General features: G+C 35.4%; 1 protein-coding gene and 1 pseudogene across 2 annotated transcripts in view; one reads left to right on the forward strand and one right to left on the reverse strand.

Moving 5' to 3' along the window:
* CFAP299 (cilia and flagella associated protein 299) overlaps positions 1-24,408 on the reverse strand; it is a 612,278-nt gene that overhangs the window by 530,910 nt on the left and 56,960 nt on the right. The window lies entirely within an intron of this gene.
* On the forward strand, positions 9,495-9,933 carry LOC137764434 (dynein light chain 1, cytoplasmic-like; annotated as a pseudogene).

The raw sequence follows: 24,408 nt of genomic DNA on the forward strand, positions 1-24,408 counted from the left end.
TAAGCTCCTTGGAAGCTGAAAAAATACAAAGTGCACTATTTTGAATGCCAACAACAATGCTTTTTAAAAATATGCAAAGTAAGAAACCAGCCCCTCCTCTTCCTTATACTCCTTCATCTCTCTCTCTCTCTCTTTCTCACACACACACACACACACACACACACACACACACACAATTCATCAATAATTTTATAAATTCTTGCCTAACTCTCCTTGAAGAACCAATGCACTTCAGTATGAAATTGTGTTCTGATCATATTTCTTTGAATAAAGATGAAAAAGATATTTTAACAGCTTGGATTTAATTACCATTATATGTATATCACCCTCATTTTCTATTACCAATCACCATTTTAATAACATCTTTTAATATGGACTGTAAATCTATGGACAAACACTGACATATGTAAATATATCTAATGTTAATTAAATAACGTATTTTTGAATTCTAGGGTTTAAAAAGAACTTTTGATGTAAATCTCATATGTTTTCCTACAACCTAACATAACCTTCAATGCCCAAAGATATTTTGGTGAGTGCTTCCTTAGTATGTTCTTGGTTTCAAGTATCCCTTTACCACTTTGAACATTTTATTCTCAGATGTTTGATATAGAGCTTCTTTGGAACAAATAATATTCTTCTAAGCATTTGTCTTCAGGGATTCCAAGCTGTATGATATTAGTAAGTATATTACTTCTGTGGAATCATCCATGCGTAATGAAAACTTTATGATGTACTATTCTTCTGGATTCATGTTGTCTCTCTCATATTTGATATGAATGTCAACGTATTTACTAATAGCATTGTTTGAAAAGGCAACTTTTTTATTCTCTTCCCCTCTTTGGTATCAAATACAGTACTGATAAGTTTTTATATAGGCTGGTAAAATTAAAGGTTTGCAGTTATGTGAGGTGTCTTTTTTTCTAGCACTAGGACTTAATTCTAAAACTAGCTTCTTGGGTTTGATTTGCTGTTATAAGCAATCTCAAAATAATGATTTTTTAAAATTTTGTGCCAGCATAATGTACTTTGCTCCACTGCTTTATTGCATATCTTTTCCAGGCAAGTAAGACATGTGGGAAGAGGAAGAGAGAAATGATTGGGGGACCAAAAAGCTATTTGAATTAGTAACAAGGTAGTCTACCTTATGAATCAGTAACTTTCTGGCTTTGAGAAAGAAGTTGTACATTTTGGTGAAAAATTAATATCTATAAGTATTGAACTGAATTAAAAATAAAGTACTGAAGGGGACTGTGGGACCTTCTAGCTTCAGAAGATAAGTTTGTCAGTGTTTTTTAGATGTTGGCATTCTTAGAAATTAAACAAAACAAAATGGATTGAAAACCTGATAGTTAAGTACATGGTTAGCAAAGTAGAAAATATTATAAATTATTTAATTTCATTGTAATCCTGGAAAATTCAAAAAATATAATTATCAATTATGATCATTATTTTAAATGTTTTTAAAAAATAGATTTATGAATCCAGTAAGACACACAATCATGTTTAATAAAATTATTAAATTATTTTCATTTATTTGCTTTTAGAAGTAAACCTTTTCTACCTCTACATGAAAAAAATATGAAATTGCATCAAGAATCAGGCTTGGCTAATTGTTAATATCAGTAGCCAATAAGGAAATAAGGAAAACAAGAATGAAGCTAGAGATAATTTAAAAAGTAACTCTGTTTTTATTATAAAAATAATCAAATTAAGCATGAAACAATTTCATTGTGAAAATTCAGAGCAAAATAAATCTTAAGAAAAACTGAATATTTTACTTGTACCCACAAAACAAAGAACTTTATTGATAAACATCATGACTTAAATAATAATCAGACTATGGTAGGAAAGTGAGTTGGATAGTCTCCATGCCATCATGCAAACTTTGACTAAAAATCAAAACAAAATAGAAAAATGCAGGTGGTATATCTTCGCCCCATTGGGATATAAGACCATCTGCAAAATGACTCTATACTTTGCAGACTGTACCAGAGGAATATGTGGATCTTCTTGTCTTGACCTAAATCTCCAATAAGTACATTAAGCTGCTTTGCCTGATGTTTTTAATTTAGCTCTATCCAGGGGGAGACAGAAGATTAGATGATCACTTGGGGTATGTTTCTGTCACAGGATCAGTAACTGCCTCATCATTGTTATATACGCAAAGCCCAGAACACCAAAACTCTCACTTAGAAATATGTTTGATAACTTTCTATACTTTCTATACTGGATATGTCATAAGTTCATTAGAATAATAAACAAAATAACTGAAACTTGAATTCTAAGAATTACCTGAGGCTGACAATAAAGCATATTAACTGTTAAAATTAGGTCCGGAGATGTGTATTTCTCTATTATGTTCAATGTTACTAACACCTAAACACAATTGAAAAAAAAAGGCCTAAGTATAAACCCAATAACCAAAAAGACACATTATTGTACCTTAAAGATCTATTAAGGAGTATAAAAGAATATTTAAATAAATTAATAAACAAATCACATTCTTGTATGGGATGACTCAGTTGCCATACTCATTTATCTATTTATCTATCTGTCATCTATTAAGTGCAATATAAATTAAAATACCAAGAAAATGTTGAAATCAGACATAGGGATTATACATTTCAATTGGAAAAATAAGGAGGAAAGTCTAGAAATTTCTAAAAAAAAGTCATGTAATTAAAATAGCTTCTTAATGAATTTTAAAAATTGATAGATGAATGCAACAGAAGAAAGTAAAAAAAAAAAAAAAGCTTAATTCAGATAAGAATTTATTTTAATTCTTTAAATGACAAAGGTAACATTTCAAATCAATGGAGAAAGAAGAAAAAGATTACTCAATAAATTATCTTAGAAAAACTAGACAACCTTTTGGAAAATTCTCTACCTTAACTCTTACAAATGGATGAAGCATGTCTCTCTCTCTCTCTCTCACACACACACACACACACACACACACATAAAACCATAAATTTGTAGAAGAAAAAAAAAATTAAGTTTATATTGTCAGAGTTAGGATGACCTTTGGAAGCTGAACAATAAACGGATAAGTAATAGGACACTTCCTGCTATTCCTCAGACGCACGAGGCCCACTATGGGCTCAAGGCCTTGCATTTCCTGTTGGCTTTTCCTAGATCTCTTCCATCCACCCTCAAATAGGGCTCAAACAGCCTCAAGGTTTGCTCACTTATTTCAGATTTTTATTCAAATGTTACTTTCTCAGAAAAGCCTTTGTTCTCAAATGGCAACCCACTGGAATCTTCCTATTCCTCTATTCCTTTACCTTGCATTAATTTTCTCCTTAGTACTTGCCACCACCTAAAATATTATATATCATTTAATTTATCTCACTTATTATCTGACTTCCCCTACTAGACTACAAGTTTCATGAAAGCAAAGGTGCTTTTTTTGTATTATTCCCTTCTCAGTGCCTACAAGACTACCTGGAGCATATGAAGTGCTCAAAACATATTTGATAAATGAAGAAAGAATGAATAAAAAGTCAAAGGAGTAAGAAGAAAGCCTAGAGAAAAAGGTGTAATTAAACCAGAATGGGTAAAATGACAATAGAGCCGCAAGCTGTAAGAGATCAAGTTAGATAAGCAGACAAAAGTACACGTTAGAACAAAAATTAGAATGTCACTAATGACTTTGGCAAAAGCAGTTTGGGAGACAGTTCTCCATGGATCTCTCATTTCTACACCTGTTGCTAGTAGTGATACTGACTGTCCTTTATTCCAGAAGATCATTTCAAGTATGTTTGTATCGTGAACAGCCTTGGAAGATGTGGTATTTACTCTGCAGTAAGAGACACATTTGTTTACAACTTTGGAAGATAAAGATACTGTCTCCCCTCTGTAGCAAAAGGCAGGATGCTTACCACCCATTATTAAAAATTCTGGGCTCTGTATGCTCTGGATTCTTCTCCTGTAATGCAACCCATAGAGTGTGCAGGTAACAGCTCACCCTCTTTGTGTTTCCTTATGGGAACTGGAGCCCAGAAAACAGGTGCAAAAAAATGCTGATTTTCTGGTTGCTGCTAATGCTGTGAATAATAAATTGTTCATCATCTCTGACCCAAGAGTCTTGTCTCCCGTCAGCATCTATAAAACTATAGCAGGCTAACTTATTAGTGTGCAAGTAGGGTAAAATCCCAGGCCTTTTTACAGTTCTAGATAGAGAGATGGCAAAATAGCAGGATTTTTGTATAGCTACACTAGCATTAGCACTGATATAGTAATTTACTTCCACTCAATACAGTACTAAATTACACCTTCAAAACTCAAAACCATCATTCAACTTCTCTTTCACCTACATGATATTCATAAATGCATAATAGTTCACCATTATGTAGGACAGTTCACTACAGTCATTTATCTGGCTCTCATAACTCTTAGCTACAAACAGTATACACACTCATATGATCTTAGGAGAAGTATGAGAATATGAAGCAGAATTTACCATTCTACCTGAAGTATGAAACAGAACTGTTCCAACCAATTCATAAAATCATGAGCAAGAAATAAATGATTATTTTTGTATGCCACTGAAATTTTTATATTGTTTGTTATGCAGCAATAGCTGACTGATACAAGACCCAAATATCAACCCTCTTAATGTAATAAAAGTGTACTTCTCCCTTGTGAAATATTCTTAAGGGGAGCAATACAGAACTAGTATGGGAGCTCTGCTACACAAAGTTACCCAAGGACAAAATCTCCTTCTATCTTATTGGTCTACCTTTCCCTCAAAATCATCCTTAGTTCTTGTTCCAAGATAGCTCACTACCTCATTTGTGTTCGAAAAAATGGGATAGAAGAAGGGTGACAGGAATGCAACACACTTGCCTTTTAAAAACATCCCAGATTCTGCACCCACAAAGTCTCCTTACATCCATTAGTCATGTGGCCACACCTAACTACAAGGAAGGTAAAAAAACTTTATTTTTGGCAGTCCTGCACATAGCCAAAAATCAGGGGCTTTACAGGCATACATTGTTTTGTTGTGCTTCTCTTTATTACACTTCACAGTTATTGTGTTTTCTACAAATTGAAGGTTTGTGGCAACCCTGCATGAAGCAAGTCTATTGGTGCCACTTTTCCAACAGTATTTGCTCACTTCATGTCTCTGTGTCACAGTTTGGTTAACTCTCACAATATTTCAAATTTTTTCATTATTATTATATTTGTTGTGATGATCTGAAATCAGTGATCTTTAATGTAACTACTATGACTCAACTGAAGGCTCAGATGATGGTTAGCATTTTTTAGCAATAAAGTATTTTTAATTAAGGCATGAACGTTGTTTTCTTAGACATAATGCTATTCCACATTTAATACACTACGGTATGGTATAAACATAACTCTTATATACACTGGGAAACAAAAATAAATTGTGTATCTCACTTAATTGTGATACTCACTTTATTGTGGTGGTTTAAAATTGAACATGCAACATCTCAGAGGTATGTCTGTATCTCTGTTAAAGGAGAGAATGGACATTTAAATACAACTAGCATTATTTGCCACAGTCTATTCATGTGGCAACCCAAATATCCATCACAATCTCTCTCCTTCACATAGAATACATTGATTACCTCCACAAGGGAGAAAATTCCAAAGTCCCACTGGTTACTGTACCCAGCTAAAAGTCTCTCCTCTCTGGATGATGTATAGCTCTTTCCCTTCATTAATCATGGATGTGGAGCCTCATGATTTGGCAACCTACAAACTAAAACAAGTTTATCTGTCCCCATACACTCAATACTCATGGCTTGTGAAGAAGTAGATACTGCAAACTAAACAGCCCCTATTGAGCAAAGAGGGATTGGGAAATTTATAGCAGTCACTGGGCCATGGCAATAATCAAATCCTACTAAGTAGGCATTACAAATATTCCATGAACCAACAATGGATTAGTCTCATCTGGAAGGCCCTGATTCTGCTTTCCTGGAAGAAATGTGTGCTTTCTTCCAAAGCCTTTGGTTCTACCCCCTGGCGGGTGCTGTCCTATCTTTTGTCCTCCCTTGCCATGAATCAAGCAGGTGGTACAAAGATTGCTCTTCTTGGAGACTGATATTTTTGTAGCCTTCTCCTCGCTGGTCCAGATTTGGCGGCCCAGGAATTTTCTAAAGGGTTGAACAATTCCAGGCTTTTGCAGGCTATGTTGTTGCTCTGTAGCCATACAATTCCCTCAAAACCTTAGCTAGCTTCCAGGCAATTTGTTTTGGATTAGTTCCATATGTAAGTATCTATAGCCAAAGATTTAATCTAGATGTATTCTTTAAGCCTGAAGATGCTTGTCTTTTCCTTATTACCCTGTGTGCTTTCCTTACCCCCTCTCTGGATGGAAGCTACATCCAGGCTATCTAAACCATTTTGTTTGGGTGGAAAAGCAATACTCTTAATCTGATTTTGCTTCTCGTCTGGTTCCCAAATCTGGCAGGACATTGAATTTATCTCCTACTAAGGCAGTGGCTTTGAAGCTACCAGCTATAATTGCTTTGGTTTGGAATACAGGAGTTGACTTTTTCAACCCTCAAAGGCCTCAAATTATAGGACTCTCAGTGAAATTATTTTGCTAACCTGGCACAAAGAGCCTTTCTTAACAGAACTATATGCCCTTCCACCTTTGCTTGCAGACTGGTTAACTCTAGCCTGAGTTCATCTCTGTCATAGGATTTTGCTGGAAGAGCAAGAAGCTGCCAACACACATGAAGATCCTGCAGCTTTCCAGTGACTTCCCCTAATGTTATATATGGCCTCCGTCACCATTTAATCTGCCTTCTAAAATACTGTAATCAACAGTTATATCAATGCTTTGCCTCAGCATATCAGGGATCAACCAGCTTTTCAACTTCCAATATCTGTGTCTGTGCTTCCTGCCTCCCAAGTGCTAAACATATTATGCCACAGATCTAGGTTATGCCACTTCATGCACCCCATTTCTGGTACCAAATTCTGTCTTAGGAAATGCATAACAGAGATTCAAATACAGTCCATAAAGAAAACAGAGGTTTATTCCTTTCACATTACAGTATGGAAATGATAGTCTAGGGATTTTATGGGGGACCCAGGCTTTTTCTATCACGTAGCTCTGTCATCCCTCAGATACTGCTCTTATCCACATGGTACAAGATGATCGATCCATCACCACAAACACTTTTCAAAGCAGCAGGATGGGGAAAAGGTGGCAGAGGGCCAGCTCTTCGTCCTTTAAGGAAAATCTGGAAACCGCACACATCACCTCCAAGGGAGCTTAGAAAATGTAGTGCTTACTCTGTAGCCACATGTCCTGCTACAAAACAAGAGTCCTTTCATTATAGGAGAAGAGGATCATTGATATCAGAGAGCAAAAAATGTCCTTGCTACAGCCTTAAAATAAGTGACATTATTGGGATCTAACATGGTGTTTTGTGAACCAGTATTTATAACAATAAGAACTAAGGTGAATAGAACATTATTTTAAGAATAACTGCTCACCTAATGATATTTATAGAATATTTTCCAAGGTATAACATCCAAAATATAAATTTTGATATAAATAAATGTAAATTTACAGTTTACCTTTTGCATTAAATATCTGATACATAACAGGTATTTGATAAATAATTGTTGAATGAAAGAATGAATGAACTGAGTAAGTAACAAATATTTACTGAATCCCTGCAATGAGGCCATGACTGTGTAGACACCAAAGACATATTTAAAAAGGTATGACATATGGAAGGGGTTGGCAGCATTTTACTTGATGATACTGGCAACGTGAAGAGCTATACACATCTAATAAACATATAAAATAATAATAATATATAAATAATAAATATAATAAAGAAATTTTCTACACAATTCCCAATGATTATACAGAAAAATAAAACTTCCTAAATTAAATTTTTCTTAAAATAATTTTATAATTTCAAATAAGATAAAAAATTGGGTATCCTTTTTTTAACTCACTCTGAGTAAGAAGGTTACTCTAAGAGCAAATGAATTAATTGGTATTTATTTATGTAATTTTTATATTATACTGAATCTTACACTTAAGATTTTAGTAAAAAGTAACAACATATTTAGCATGAAATTGTGACATGTAATTATTTGCTTAAAATTGGAATGGTTTTCAAGTAATTTAAATCAATGACACATACATGAACTATTTCTTTATAACCATCAAAGCTATTTGTGCTTACATACAAAGAGTAAAATAATTCATTTGTAGTTCTGACAAACAGAGAAAAGAAGAACTTGAACCAGTACTTTCAATGAGGTAAACTGTTCCTCTAATTTTTTCACAAATCTTTCTCTTTTCTATTCTTCCATTCCTAGAAGCAGCATTTAGTTATCACCATGGATTATTTTTAGGAATGCATTGTTACAGACTATTGGGATATATTATTTAGAAGGCTGTGCACACATTAAGGGAAATGACCTATTTACAAACATATATAAAATGTTTGTTTTATAATCACTCAGGTACATGACACACCCAGATGTTTCTACAGAATAACACCTCAGGAGAAATCACATATCTTTAGCCTTTTATAACTTTTTTTCTCTGTAGTTTTGCATATTTGGGAATGAAGAGATGAACAGAAAAAATTAAGGACAATAGGTGCAGGAAAACAACTGCTCAATACCTGCCTTGTCACACAAAGAAAAGATTTTTTTTTTAAGTCTCCTTGATGAGAATAAATTTTTGTTCTTTGAGAGTGGACAAAGTCATTTATTGCTCTATCAAGCATATAAGGTGAGTAAAAAAGCTGAGAAGTATTTTTCATTACAACACGTTTATTAAAAAACATAAACATTGGTGAAAATATTCTGGGAAAGATGGCAAGCTAGGCACACTTATTCCTCTTCATCCAGCTCCAGATTCCCATTAACATGAATGAAAGTAAATAAAAAATAGGGTGTACACTGTATAAGAACTGGAAACTTTGTGCCAAAAAAAGACAAAGACTTTTTTTAGAAATAGCATAGATAAAGCAAATGAAAGAAAAAACTATGTGCTTATTACCAATATTTTATCATCATAAAATAGTTTCCATCTTTTTGTTTTTAGATTTTTCTATCTATAAGTGAAATTTAGACATTCTTTCCTTTATTCAACAAATATTTATTTTCAAAAAATGTTCCTATTCTCATAGAGCTTACAATTTACTGCCATGGAGAAAAATAAATGAGTCTGTGAATGTAGCACAGTATCATAGGAGGTACTAAAGGAGGGTTATCCAGAGCCACGATGGTGGGCAGCAGCTCGGACACTCACTAGAAGAACAAGCCACTCCCCAAACAGAACTTTTGCAGCCACATATCAATGGCATTCAATGACTGCTGAGCTGCCAGGAGCAGAATTCAAATTATAGGGTTAATAGGCTGTGACCCTGATAGATGCGCCACGGCTTCAGTAGGGACCGCTCCTCTCTAAGGGTCTGAGCCTCACCAGCCTCTCCCCCAGGAGACCGCTGCAGTCAGCCAGCCGCTGCTCTTTGGTAACCATGTGTGACCGAAAGGCCGTGATCAAAAATGCCGATATGTTGGAGGAGACGCAACAGGACTCGGTGGAGCGCGCTACTCAGGCACTGGAGAAATACAGAGAAGGACACTGCTGCCCATATCAAGAAGGAGTTTGACAAGAAGTAGAACCCCACCTGCCACTGCACTGTGGGGAGGAACTTCGGTACTTATGTGACACATGAAACCAAACACTTCATCTACTTCTACCTGGGCCAAGTGGCCATTCTCCTGTTCGAATCTGGTCAAAAGCATGGACTGTGTCACACACCCAGTGATCCATCCAAAAACAAGGACTGTAGCCTAAATTCCAAATATCACAGGCTGAAATCTTCAGCCTTGCCCAAGGGAGCACCTCAATCTTTATTGTGTTGCTTTGTACAGGGCATACTCTGTACTAGTTTGTTGTGGTTATAAAGCAATTAGCAAAACAAAACAAAACAAAAAACAGGCCATGACCCTGAAGATGAAGAGGCTTCTATGATGTCCAGGCAGCCCACACCTCAGGAAGACTAGGCACGGATTTCCCACATAACCAAGTGACTGCCGATCCAAACAGAGAGCCAGAAATAGAAAACGGGCTTTAACTCAGCGGCTTCTCCAAGCCTATTAAGAACAATGAAGAAAGAGGAGGAAGAGGAAGGGGGCCGGGGAAGGGAGGAAGGAAGGGAGAGAAAGAGGGAAGGAAGAAGGAAAGGAGGGGAAATGGTGAGGGAAGAAGGAGGGAGGGAAACCCTGCAGAGATGTGGTTCCTCTGCTCTGGAGCCCCGCATTCCACTGAGGACTTACCGCATGCCAGATACCATTCCAGGTACAGAGCAAAACATGAAATTTCCTGCCCATGGAGCTCACATTCTAGCAGGAGAGGAGCTAGCAAAAGTACAAAGGAAGTAAAATACTTAGTATGTTAGACAGGGATAAATGCAATAAAGAAAAACTTAGTAAGGAACATAAATAAGGGGTGTATAATTTTTCAGTAGGTCCAGGAAGGTTTCACAGAAGTGAGTTTGGGAACAAACCTGAAGGATGTGAGGGAGTGTGCCATGAGTAAATCTGGGAGATGAGATTTCCAGCAGAAGGCCCTCGGGCTGAACCATATAAGGTGTACTGGAGGAACAGCATGGAGGCTAGAATGGCTGGAGTTGGGAAAATGAGGGGTAATGAGATCAAAAAGACAATGGACTAGAGATGTGTTAGAAGAGAAAGAGAAGTGAGCGATAGCTCTTAGATTTTTGGCTGGGGTTACCATTTACTAAAATGGAAAAGCCTGCAGGACAAGCCAATCCGGAAGGTACAATCAGGACTTTATGTGTATCAGATATTAAAGAAGATATATGGAGTGAACAATTCCATACTGAACCTGGAGATCAAGGGAGAGGTCTAAGTTGGAGACTAATGAATAGGCAGTTGTCAGAGTAGAGAGTGTATTTAAAGCTAAGCTAATAAATACAATCATCAAGGATGCAAAGAAGACAAGGAGGAGAAGAAGTTCAAGGACAGCCGTGGAGCATGTCAATATTAAGAAATCAAGAAGATAAGGAGGAACCAGCAAAGGAAATAGAGAATGAACAGACAGAGAAGAAAACCTGGGGAAATCCCAAAACTAAGTAAAGAAAGTGTTGCAAAGTATTGAAAAAGATCAGCTGTGTTGAATGCTGCTGTAAGTCAACTAAGATGAGAACTAAGAATTAGCCATTGGATTTGTTTGTTTATTGTCTTCTCTCCTGCTATAATGTAAACATCATTATGGTAGGAAGTTTTTCCTGTCTTAGTCATTAGTAAATTCTGAGGGACTAGAACAGTGTCTGGTACATAATTCATGTTCAATAAATGCATATTAATAAATGAATGAATCTCTGTTGTGAATATAAACATAAAAATAAAAAATAAAATGAAAAGTATTTTATGATGGTGAAATGCTTGTAAACATTGTTAGAAAGAAAAAAGTAGAACTTTGCTATAAAGCTTCAGGTTCTACATAGCACCAATTTAACTACAAAATGCAGAGAGAGTTGATAGTATACAGGAAAGAAAACTTGGAAATAAAACAAAAATTTGCACCCCTAATTTTTGCTTTAGCATCCAAATTACTTATTTTACCTAAACCTTGCATATTTACAAACATGGCCATTTTACATAATGTTTTGCAATGACACATTACAAATTACAGCTCTTAATCCCAAATCAACTTCTTTCAAAAAGCAATATTTAATTCTATTGGGAGACACTGAAGAACTCCACTAGAATTACACTAGTTGTTCAACATTTCACAGCCTGCTTGAAATCAAGCAGGACCGTGTGGGGTCCTCCCAGGTACAAAAGCCTTTTCATGTCCCCACTTTCATTTGTAGGGAAAAGACTTCAGCCTCCTAAACCTTTCCTGAGCTTCAAAGGTCAGATTCAAACAGTTACTAAGCAGGGAAGTGAAGGAATGCAGAAACAAAGGAAAAGCAGCCAAACAATAGTGCAGCAATAAGGTCCTAGCTCCTCCTCAAGGGATGTACCTAACTATCTTTGAGTTCTTCTGCAGGAAGTAAGGACTCCACCCAGGTGGAGGATGGTAACTTCAGGCTGTGCACAAGATGCCTGGAGCACTGCCCTGTTACCTCACTGCCAACCAATCAGAAGAAAATCACACACCCTGCAGTCCGCACCCCAAATTCTGCCTTTAAAACCTCTTTCCTGAAAACCATCATGGAGTTCGGGTTTTTTTTAGCACGAGTTGCCTGTTCTCCTTGCTTGGCCCTCACAATAAACCTTTCTCAGCTCCAAATTCTGGCATTTCAGTTTGTTTGGCCTTACTGTGCGTCAGTCACACAAACTTGGATTCAGCAACATGCTCACACTCTTAAAATCAAATTTTAGACTCACACTATAATAGCCAATCTGAGTCTATACTCTCTGAATACCACTATAATATTTTCCATGAGGCAGAGTCTATAGTACAAAATGACATAAAATTTCAGCACTATAGCCACCAAAATAAATTAACAAGTGAAATGTTGATGGCATAGTAAGAGTACAACAGTAACATGTCATTAAATGGAGTTAGAGCAGAAACATTTCTAAGAAGTTCCTACTTAGATTTTATCCTGAGATATACAGATATTTCTATAACTTACCAATAATATAATTGGCATATTATCAAAGATACAAATTCAACATATATTTTCTCACCAATTTTTAGGCAAAAGAATATTTGAGTCTTTCAATTAAATGTGTCCCATTGTTTGAACAAGTCTAATGGAGAGTCATCTTATTCAGATAAATAACTCTAGAGCAATTAGTTAGTCCCAGCTGATGACTGATTTTATAATATTAGTTGAATATTGGGTGGGATGCAAGGAAACCTACCAGAATTTTCCTAGGCAATTTGCCAGAGAGAATTCTTGTCAAGAAAAACAGTGCTGTGATTTCAACTTTGAACCCTGAACTGTACATTGTGTGAACATGTCAAATACTCATCCCCCAAATAACCTCATGCTCTTTCTGAAAATCTTGCCAAATGCAATGAATCTGATTTAGTGGAAAAAAATTTTAAGGCCAAGAAAAATATACACGTTGTATATGGAGTGTCAGTAATTCCGGAAATATTAGTTTACCTCTATTTATGATTTCACTTTAAAAGAATGCAGTGTTGTTTCTGCTGAAAATTTTTTACCATAATTAATTCATTTTTCTCCCAAGGAAACATTTTCTTCATATGTTACTACATTTGTACATTATTTTCTTAGAGTAATTAATTCAGCTTTTTCAAACATGATGCTATTAAGGTCAAGGTTTCAGATTTTACACCCTCAGCCATTCCTCATTCCCAGGCAGATCACTTAAATTATTAAAATTACACGCTGGGACCTAAATCCTGCCCACATCACTTTATAGAATACAGATAAAAAATGGTCCCTCCCTGTTTTCAATATAAAATAGACTTTTTATAAAAAGATGTTGGATGGATAGGAATAGTGGAAGAATGAAAATAGAAATTTTATGGAATTAAGAATCAAACTAGAAATAAAAGGACAGTCATTAATGGGAAGTTCTGTGATACAGAGCCAAGGAATAGCATCAGAACAGGTGTCTGAAGTAACAAAACAGGAGTAAGTTTGGCTGTTCAACAAACTGCTAAAAATGCATCCCTTCAATTTCTGTTGTTTTTTGGGGGGGAGGGGGGGAAACACCTTCTGCAATGGCCTGCTCTCTAGCATATTAACCTTACTAATTATTGTCCAAGAAATGTAAAGTTCAAATAAAGACTTAGCCCTTAAAATCACATGATGATTCTTATTTTTATTTCATAATATCTAATATATGGCAACTAGTCGCTATTTAGTAACCATTTGTGAATAAATATAAACAGACCAAAATAAAACACATCAGGAAACTAAAGCAACAATGAAAAATAAAATTTGAATCTGCTATTTAATATAAAAACATAAAGAGTGTGACTTCCCCTGCCCTTTTATACAAGTTATAATCATTATAGGTAGTTGAAATAAAAACAAAATGTGCTAAATGCCTTCACCCATATATTATAATGTATCTTTACATCTTGTTTAGATACCTAAATTGATGTTTAATGCAGTACCTTGATTTGGGAAAGGAAAAACTACACAAATGGTGGCAACTACCTCCTATAGAAGAGTAGGTCTTAATCTTACAAAGGTCACAAACTCTTTGAAGACTGAATTTTAAAACAATGAGCCCTTTCTACAGAAATGTGCACATCTTACACAAAATACCATATCCAATTTGGGGACTGTTCATGCCATTCATTAGAACCTGAAAAGGTCCATAAGATGCAGACTAAGAGAACTTTCTATAGAGGAGATGACAGTAAAGTTACAGATTTGTTATTAACTTTAAAAAAGTCAAGAAAGATTAATTATATCAGTGCATAGTATAACATCCCACATATTGTAGAAACCAAATAAATTATTTGTAACTTATATTTCCCAAGCTAAAATTGGTTTTAATAGGCATTAATAGACTAAAACTTATTAATTGGTGATATGCAAAGTAAAATAAAATGAAATATATTGAAGAGGAATTATGTAGGTAAATAAATTTGGATTATTTAATTATGTAGAATTATATAGTTAAATGCTAGATTAAACAAAGTTAAGCAAGAATTTCTTTACTACATAACTTTTGAGAGTTGTTACTATATAAATATACAAAAATGGGATAGATTATGTACCATTTTCTCAACTTATTTTGACCACGAAGTCCCCTTTTCCTCAAAACACCTGTTACCTGTTGCTGGAAATTACTTACGACAGGTGTGGTAAGAGCTACAATTGCTTTTATTAATACTGAATTTTGAATAGAAATAAATCTACATTTAATTTACATTTTATTCCTCTTGAAAGAAACCAAGATATCAGAATAAAAGAAAAATAATATATCTGAGCAGATTTCTTAGAAAATTTCTTTAGATCAAAACATGAGAGAAATTCAGAGAGGTAAGGAAGGCAGGGTCACAGGTAACAGTGAGGCAGGTTGAGCCCAGCAGAGAGGGACCCTGCTAAGAGGGTGAGGGTAGAAAATTCAGCGCACATATTGTGGGGCTAGAGCAGCCCTAAAAATGGCACCTTTTTACAATTCTTCCCCCAGTGGGAATGTTTTCCTCTACTTTTCACAGACACTGTGTATATCAGCAGGAACCCTGAAGCAAGGATACAGATACTGAGAAACAGAAACTAATTTTTTAAATGTTATATTTGGTTTTGGAACACATTTTGCACTTCTTTCAATAAGCATTCCAAATTTCTTACCATTAATAACTGAAACAAAATGAGAAAGAAACTTAATGAAAACAAAAATGACAAGAACTAAAATATTGCCCTACTGGCCAATGAACTTGACCCTACTCCCATACCTTACCCCTGACTGAGGACGTAGACTATTCTGTAGTTCCTGCGCTCAGCAGAGTGGCACTGATATTACCTCATCTACAGCACTTTATCTCTGATTTATATTTTATAAGTAATAAGTGGGGCAGATGACTGGTAGTTAAGCTAGAATGAAACAAGAAAGAGGTAAATGAACTATTAGGTAACTGATGTTGAAGCAAAAATTGTAACACTGTCTGATTGATTAAATGCATGCAGAGGAGAGGTTTAAAACAATTATGTTATAAACAAAGGAAAATAAAAGGATTAAATGGTAGGTAAGCCTTCTATATTTAACTCAAACGAGAAAAATGATAATAGCAGCAGATTGTGATAAATTACGTATATATCAATATAATTAATCTAGAGCGACCACCAAAAGGCTATGCAAAAAGACACAATCAAAAACAATACAGATGCTGGACACCCTATGCCAAACAACTAGCAAGACAGGAACAAAACCCCACCCATTAGCAGAGAGGCTCCCTAAAATCATAATAAGGTCACAGGCACCCCAAAACACACCATCAGATGTGGACCTGCCCACCAGAAAGACAAGATCCAGCCTCATCCACCAGAACACAGGCACCAGTCCCCTACACCAGGAAGCTTACACAACCCACTGAACCAACCTTAGCCACTGGGGACAGACACCAAAAACAACGGGAACTACGAACCTTCAGCCTGCAAAAAGGAGACCCCAAACACAGTAAGTTAAGCAAAATGAGAAACAAAGAAACAAAGAGCAGATGAAGGAGCAAGGTAAAAACCCACCAGACCTAACAAATGAAGAGGAAATAGGCAGTCTACCTGAAAAAGAATTCAGAATAATGATAGTAAAGATGATCCAAAATCTTGGAAACAGAATGGAGAAAACACAAGAAACGTTTAACAAGGACCTAGAAGAACTAAAGAGCAAACAAACAATCATGAACAACACAATAAATGAAATTTAAAATTCTCTAGAAGGGATCAATAGCAGAATAACTGAGGCAGAAGAACGGATAAGGGACCTGGAAGATAAAATACTGGAAATAACTATTGCAGAGCAGAATAAACAAAAATGAATGAAAAGAATTGATAACAGTCTCAGAGACCGCTGGGACAATATTAAACGCACCAACATTTGAATTATAGGGGTCCCAAAAGAAGAAGAGAAAAACAAAGGGACTGAGAAAATATTTGAAGAGATTATAGTTGAAAACTTCCCTAATATGGGTAAGGAAATAGTTAATAAAGTCCAGGAAGCACAGAGAGTCCCATACAGGATAAATCCAAGGAGAAACATGCCAAGACACATATTAATCAAACTATCAAAAATTAAATACAAAGAAAAAATATTAAAAGCAGCAAGGGAAAAACAACAAATAACACACAAGGGAATCCCCATAAGGTTAACAGATGATCTTTCAGCAGAAACTCTGGAAGCCACAAGGGAGTGGCAGCATATATTTAAAGTGATGAAGGAGAAAAATTGACAACTAAGATTACTCTACCCAGCAAGGATCTCACTCAGATTTGACGGAGAAATTAAAACTTTACAGACAAGCAAAAGCTAAGAGAATTCAGCACCACCAAACCAGCTTTACAACAAATGCTAAAGGAGCTTCTCTAGGCAAGAAACACAAGAGAAGGAAAAGACCTGCAATAACAAACCCAAAACAATTAAGAAAATGGTAATAGGAACATACATATCGATAATTACCTTAAGTGTAAATGGATTAAATGCTCCCACCAAAAGACACAGACTGGCTGAATGGATACGAAAACAAGACCCATATATATGCTGTCTACAAGAGACCCACTTCAGACCTAGGGACACATACAGACTGAAAGTGAGGGGAAGGAAAAAGATACTCCATGCAAATGGAAATCAAAAGAAAGCTGGAGTAGCAATTCTCATATCAGACAAAAGAGACTTTAAAATAAAGACTATTACAGGAGACAAAGAAGGACACTACATAATGATCAAGGGATCAATCCAAGAAGAAGGTATAACAATTGTAAATATTTATGCACCCAACATAGGAGCACCTCAATACATAAGGCACATACTAACAGCCATAAAAGGGGAAATTGACAGTAACACAATCAGAGTATGGGACTTTAACACCCCACTTTCACCAATGGACAGATCATCCAAAATGAAAATAAATGAGGAAACACAAGCTTTAAGTGATACATTAAACAAGATGGACTTAATTGATATTTATAGGACATTCCATCTAAAAACAACAGGATAAACTTTCTTCTCAAGTGCTCATGGAACATTTTCCAGGATAGATCATATCTTGGGTCACAAGTCAAGCTTTGGTAAATTTAAGAAAATTGAAATCATAACAAGTATCTTTTCCGACCACAATGCTATGAGACTAGATACCAATTATAGGAAAAAAATCTGTAAAAAATACAAACACATGGAGGCTAAACAATACACTACTTAATAACCAAGAGATCACTGAAGAAATCAAAGAGGAAATCAAAAAATACCTAGAAACAAATGACAATGAAAACATGATGACCCAAAACCTATGGGATGCAGCAAAAGCAGTTCTAAGAGGGAAGTTTATAGCAATACAATCCTACCTTAAGAAACAAGAAACATCTCAAATAAACAACCTAAGCTTACACCTAAAGCAATTAGAGAAAGAAGAACAAAAAAAACCCAAAGTTAGCAGAAGGAAAGAAATCATAAAGATCAGATCAGAAATTCATGAAAGAGAAATGAAGGAAATGACAGCAAAGATCAATAAAACTAAAAGCTGGTTCTTTGAGAAGATAAACAAAATTGATAAACCATTAGCCAGACTCATCAAGAAAAAAGGGGAGAAGACTCAAATCAATAGAATTAGAAATGAAAAAGGAGAAGTAACAACTGACACAGCAGAAATACAAAGGATCATGAGAGATTACTTCAAGCAACTCTATGCCAATAAAATGGACAACCTGGAAGAAATGGACAAATTCTTAGCAATGTACAACCTGCCGAGACTGAACCAGGAAGAAATAGAAAATATGAACAGACCAATCACAAGCACTGAAATTGAAACTGTGATTAAAAATCTTCCAACAAACAAAAGCCCAGGACCAGATGGCTTCACAGGCGAATTCTATCAAACATGCAGCGAAAAGGTAACACCTATCCTTCTCAAACTCCTCCAAAAATTTGCAGAGGAGGGAACACTCTCAAACTCATTCTACGAGGCCACCATCACCCTGATACCAAAACCAGACAAAGATGTCACAACAAAAGAAAACTACAGACCAATATCACTGATGAACATAGATGCAAAAATCCTCAACAGAATACTAGCAAACAGAATCCAGCAGCACATTAAAAGGATCATACACCATGATCAAGTGGGGTTTACCCCAGGAATGCAAGGATTCTTTAATATATGCAAATCAATCAATTTGATACACCATATTAACAAACTGAAGGAGAAAAACCATATGATCATCTCAATAGATGCAGAGAAAGCTTTTGACAAAATTCAACATCCATTTATGATAAAAAAAACTCCAGAAAGTAGGCATAGAGGGAACTTACCTCAACATAATAAAGGCCATATATGGCAAACCCACAGCCAACATCGTCCTCAATGGGGAAAAACTGAAACCATTTCCACTAAGATCAGGAACAAGACAAGGTTGCCCACCCTCATCACTATTATTCAACATAGTTTTGGAAGTTTTAGCCACAGCAATCAGAGAAGAAAAAGAAATAAAAGGAATCCAAATCGGAAAAGAGGAAGTAAAGCTGTCACTGTTTGAAGATGACATGATACTATACATAGAGAATCCTAAAGATGCTACCCGAAAACTACTAGAGTTAATCAATGAATTTGGTAAAGTAGCAAGATACAAAATTAATGCACAGAAATCTCTTCCATTCCTATACACTAATGATGAAAAATCTGAAAGTGAAATTAAGAAAACACTCCCATTTACCATTGCAACAAAAAGAATAAAATACCTAGGAATAAACCTACCGAAGGAGACAAAAGACCTGTATGCAGAAAATTATAAGACACTGATGAAAGAAATTAAAGATGATACAAATAGATGGAGAGATATACCATGTTCTTGGATTGGAGGAATCAACATTGTGAAAATGACTATACTACCCAAGCAATCTACAGATTCAGTGCAATCCCTATCAAACCGCCCCTGGCATTTTTCACAGAACTAAAACAAAATATTTCACAATTTGTATGGAAACACAAAAGCCCCCAAGTAGCCAAAGCAATCTTGAGAAAGAAAAACGAAGCTGGAGAAATCAGGTTCCTGGACTTCAAACTATACTACAAAGCTACAGTAATCAAGACAGTATTGTACTGGCACAAAAACAGGAATATAGATCAATGGAACAGGATAGAAAGCCCAGAGATAAACCCACACACATATGGTCACCTCATCTTTGATAAAGGAGCCAAGAATATATGATGGAGAAAAGACATCCTCTTCAATAAGTGGTGCTGGGAAAACTGGACAGCTACATGTAAAAGAATGAAATTAGAACACTCTCTAACACCATACACAAAAATAAACTCAAAATGGATTAAAGACCTAAGTGTAAGGCCAGACACTGTCAAATTCTTAGAGGAAAACATAGGCAGAACACTCTATGACATAAATCACAGCAAGATCCTTTTTGACCCACCTCCTAGAGAAATGGAAATAAAAACACAAATAAATGAATGGGACCTAATGAAACTTAAAAGCTTTGCACAGCAAAGGAAACCATAAACAAGATGAAAAGACAACCCTCAGAATGGGAGGAAATACTTGCAAATGAAGCAACTGACAAAGGATTAATTTCCAAAATTTACAAGCAGCTCATGCAGCTCAATATAGAAAAAACAATCAACCCAATCCACAAATGGGCAGAAGACCTAAATAGACATTTCATCAAAGAAGATATACAGATTGCCAACAAACACATGAAAGGAGGCTCAACATCATTAATCATTAGAGAAATGCAAATCAAAACTACAAGGAGATATCATCTCACACTGGTCAGAATGGCCATCATCAAAAAATCTGCAAACAATAAATGCTGGAGAGGGTGTGGAGAAAAGGGAACCTTCTTGCACTGGGAAGGTGGGAATGTAAATTGATACAGCCACTATGGAGAACAGTATGGAGGGTCCTTAAAAAACTAAAAATAGAACTACCATATGACCCAGCAATCCCACTACTGGGCATATACCCTGAGAAAACCATAATTCAAAAAGAGTCATGTACCACAATGTTCATTGCAGCTCTATTTACAATAGCCAGGACATGGAAGCAACCTAAGTGTCCATCGACAGATGAATGGATAAAGAAGATGTGGCACATATATACAATGGAATATTACTCAGCCATAAAAAGAAACAAAATTGAGTTATTTGTAGTGAGCTGGATGGACCTAGGGTCTGTCATACGGAGTGAAGTAAGTCAGAAAGAGAAAAACAAATACCGTATGCTAAGACATATATATGGAATCTAAAAAAATAAAAAATAAAAAAAATGGTCATGAAGAACCTAGGGGCAAGACGGGAATAAAGACGCAGACCTACTAGAGAATGGACTTGGGGACACAGGGAGGGGGAAGGGTAAGCTGGGACAAAATGTGAGAGCGGTAGTGTATATATGGACATACATACACTACCAAATGTAAAATAGCTAGTGGGAAGCAGTCGCATAGCACAGGGAGATCAGCTTTGTCCTTTGTGACCAGCTAGAAGGGTGGGATGTTGAGGGTGGGAGGGAGACGCAAGAAGGAAGAGATATGGGGATATATGTATATGTATAACTGATTGACTGTGCTATAAAGCAAAAAGTAACACACACACACACACACACACACACACAGACACAAACAACAATACAGATAAATCAAAATCAAGTTCTAAAACAGGTTTAAGAAATACATAGGAATATAGGCAAAAGAAAACAAGAAACAAAAAATAAAATGGCAGACTTAAACCCCAACATATCAATACATACATTATATGAAATGGCCTAATATACTTATTAAAAGACAAAGATTGCCAGAGTGAATTAAACACCATGGACTAACTATACGCTGTCTAAAGAAACTCCCTTTAAATGTAACAATATAGATCAGCTGGAAGTAAAAGGATTAAAAGAGATATATCATGTAAACATTAATCAAAGGCAAATAGGAGTGGCTCTATTAATATCACATAAAATAGACTTTAGAGCAAAGAAAATTACCAGAAACAGAGAGACACATTGTCTAGTTATAAAAGGGTAAATCGACCATGAAGACATAACAATCCTAAATGAGTATGAACCAAATAACAGAGCTGCAAATTATGTGAATCCCAAACTGCTAGAACTGAAAAGAAAAAAAAGTAAATTCCAAAGTATACTTGTAGACTTCAACACTCCTCTCTTAACAATTGATAAAACAACCACCAAACAGAAAATCAGCAAGGACATAGAACTTGACAACATTATCAACCAACAGAATCTCAACATTTATAGAACAGTTCACCCAACAACAGCATAATACACCTTCTTTTCGACTGCCCAAGAAATATACTCCAAGATAGACTACATTCTGGGCCATAAAACAAGTCTTAAAAATTTAAAAGAATTCAAATCACATGCAGTGTGTTCTCCAAAAAGAGATTAAGCTAGAAATCAACAAGAAAGATAATGGGAAAATCTACATACACTTAGGAATTAAACAACACACTTCTAAATAGTAAATGGATAAAAAAAAGAAAGGTTCAAGAGAAATTAAAAATACATTGAACAGGATGAAAATGAAAATATATCATCAATTTGTGGGAGACTGCTAATAGTGCTGAGAGAAAAAATTTATAGCGTGAACTTAATGTAGTAGAAATGGGGAAAATTCTCAAATCAATAATTTAAGCTCCCACCTCAAGAACCTTGAAAAAGAAGAACAAAATAAACCCTGAGCAAGCAGAAGGATGAAAAAAAGTAGAGAGCAGAAATCAATGAAATTGAAACGGCACAGAGAAGCCAGAATGGGCCCACACAAATATAACCAATTGATTTTTGACAGAAGTTCAAAAGCACTTCAATGTAAAAAATTCACCTTTTCCATAAACAATGCTGGACAATTAAACATCCATAAACCAAAAAATAAAACTCACCTAAGTCTCATTCTTTATACAAAAAGTAGTTCAAAATAGACCACAGATTAAATGTAAAATATAAAACTATAAAACTTTTGGAAGGAAAAAAAAATCCTGAAGATCTAGGATTAAGCAAAGTGCTCTTAGTCAACACCAAAAAGAAAAAATGATAAATTGGAACTTATCAAAATTAAAATCTTTTGTTCTGCAAGAAATCATACGATAAATGTGAAAAGACAAGCTCTAGTCCAGGAGAAAACATTTACAAACCGCATATTTACCAAAGGACTAGCCTAAAATATCTAAAGAACTCTCCAAACTCAACAGTTAAAAAAAAAAATCCGATTAGAAAATGGGAAAAAGACATGAAGAGACATGTCAACAAAGAAGATACACAGATGGCAAATAAGTACAAAAAAATATGTCCAGCATCATTAGCCAGTAACAATGCCTTAAAACCACAATGAGATACACCTACAAGAATGGCTGAAATAAAAACTAGTAACACACCCACATGCTGGCAAGGATACAGAAACTCTGGATCTCTCATACTTTGCTGTTGGGAACGTAAAAATGATACAGATACTCTAAAAAGTGTGGCACATTCTTTAAAAACTTAAATGTGACTACCATATAACCAGCAATTGCACTGCTGGGCATATATCCCAGAGAAATAAAAAATTACATTCACCAAAAAACCTGTACACCCATGTTTATAACAGCCTTATTCGTAACAGCCAAAACAACCCAGATATCCATCAATGGGTAAATGATTAAACAAACTGTGGTACATCCATACCATGAATAACCACCAAGCAATAAAAAGGAATGAACTTTTGATACACACAATGACCTCAATGAAGCTTCAGAGAATTACTCTGAGTGAAAAAAAGCCAATCCCAAGGTTACAAATTGTATTACTCCAGTTATATAACATTCTTGAAATGACAAAATTATAGAAATGAAGAACACATTTGTGGTTGTCAAGGGTTATAAGGAAGGAGTGGTGGTGAGTGGGAGTGGCCATGGCTATAAAAGGGCATCAGGAGGGATCCTTGTAGTGATGGAAATGTTCTGTATCTTGACTACATCAGTGTCAATGTCAAGGCTATGGTGTGTTACAGTTTTGTAGAATGTTGCCATTGAGGGAGAATGGGTAAAGGGTACATGGGATGTCTGTATTATTTCATACAACTGCAAATAAATCTACAAATATCTCAAAATAAAAATTTTAACTGAAGAACATTTACATAAAGAACAATAAATATGCTACCAATCTTTATTACCAACAGAAAATTAAGAGATGCTTGTGGAAATTAATACATGAACCTTAGTTTCTTTATTCAGCTCTATCACCTGTCTTGATTTTATCTGGGTTTTATCTCTGAATTTCGTCTAAAACCAACCTCTTCTGCCAAAGGTTTTAGAATTTCGTCTAAAATCAACCTCTTCTGCTTCTAGCTGGCTGTATTCCACATCATCTCCCAGCAATGCAATGTGGTCCAGAAAGAAAGCAAGAAATTTATGAGCTTTTTAAGTATTTGCTGACCTTTATCTTCTATGCAAAGGTACTATTCTGAATCTTTTTTAAATCCAGTGAATCATGAGTACAGACCTGTCAGAATTGACACCAGACCATGAAAGCCTAGGTAAATATTTAGCAAACAGCTCGTTCTATTTCAAGCTACCAATGAACCTGGAAGAGATATGCAGAATTGCCTCTTTTGAGTGAATATATGATACCAAGGATTGAAAAACGAATACTAAAATCCCTAAGATTTTGACCTTCAACCTTTAAAACTTGCAATGAAACTAGGAGGTATGCGTGAATTGAAGTAAACTTATGTGGTGTTAAATTAAGTAAACAAAGAAGCCATCAG

The sequence above is a fragment of the Eschrichtius robustus genome, chromosome 4, assembly GCF_028021215.1.
Source record: "Eschrichtius robustus isolate mEscRob2 chromosome 4, mEscRob2.pri, whole genome shotgun sequence".
Taxonomy (NCBI): domain Eukaryota; kingdom Metazoa; phylum Chordata; class Mammalia; order Artiodactyla; family Eschrichtiidae; genus Eschrichtius; species Eschrichtius robustus.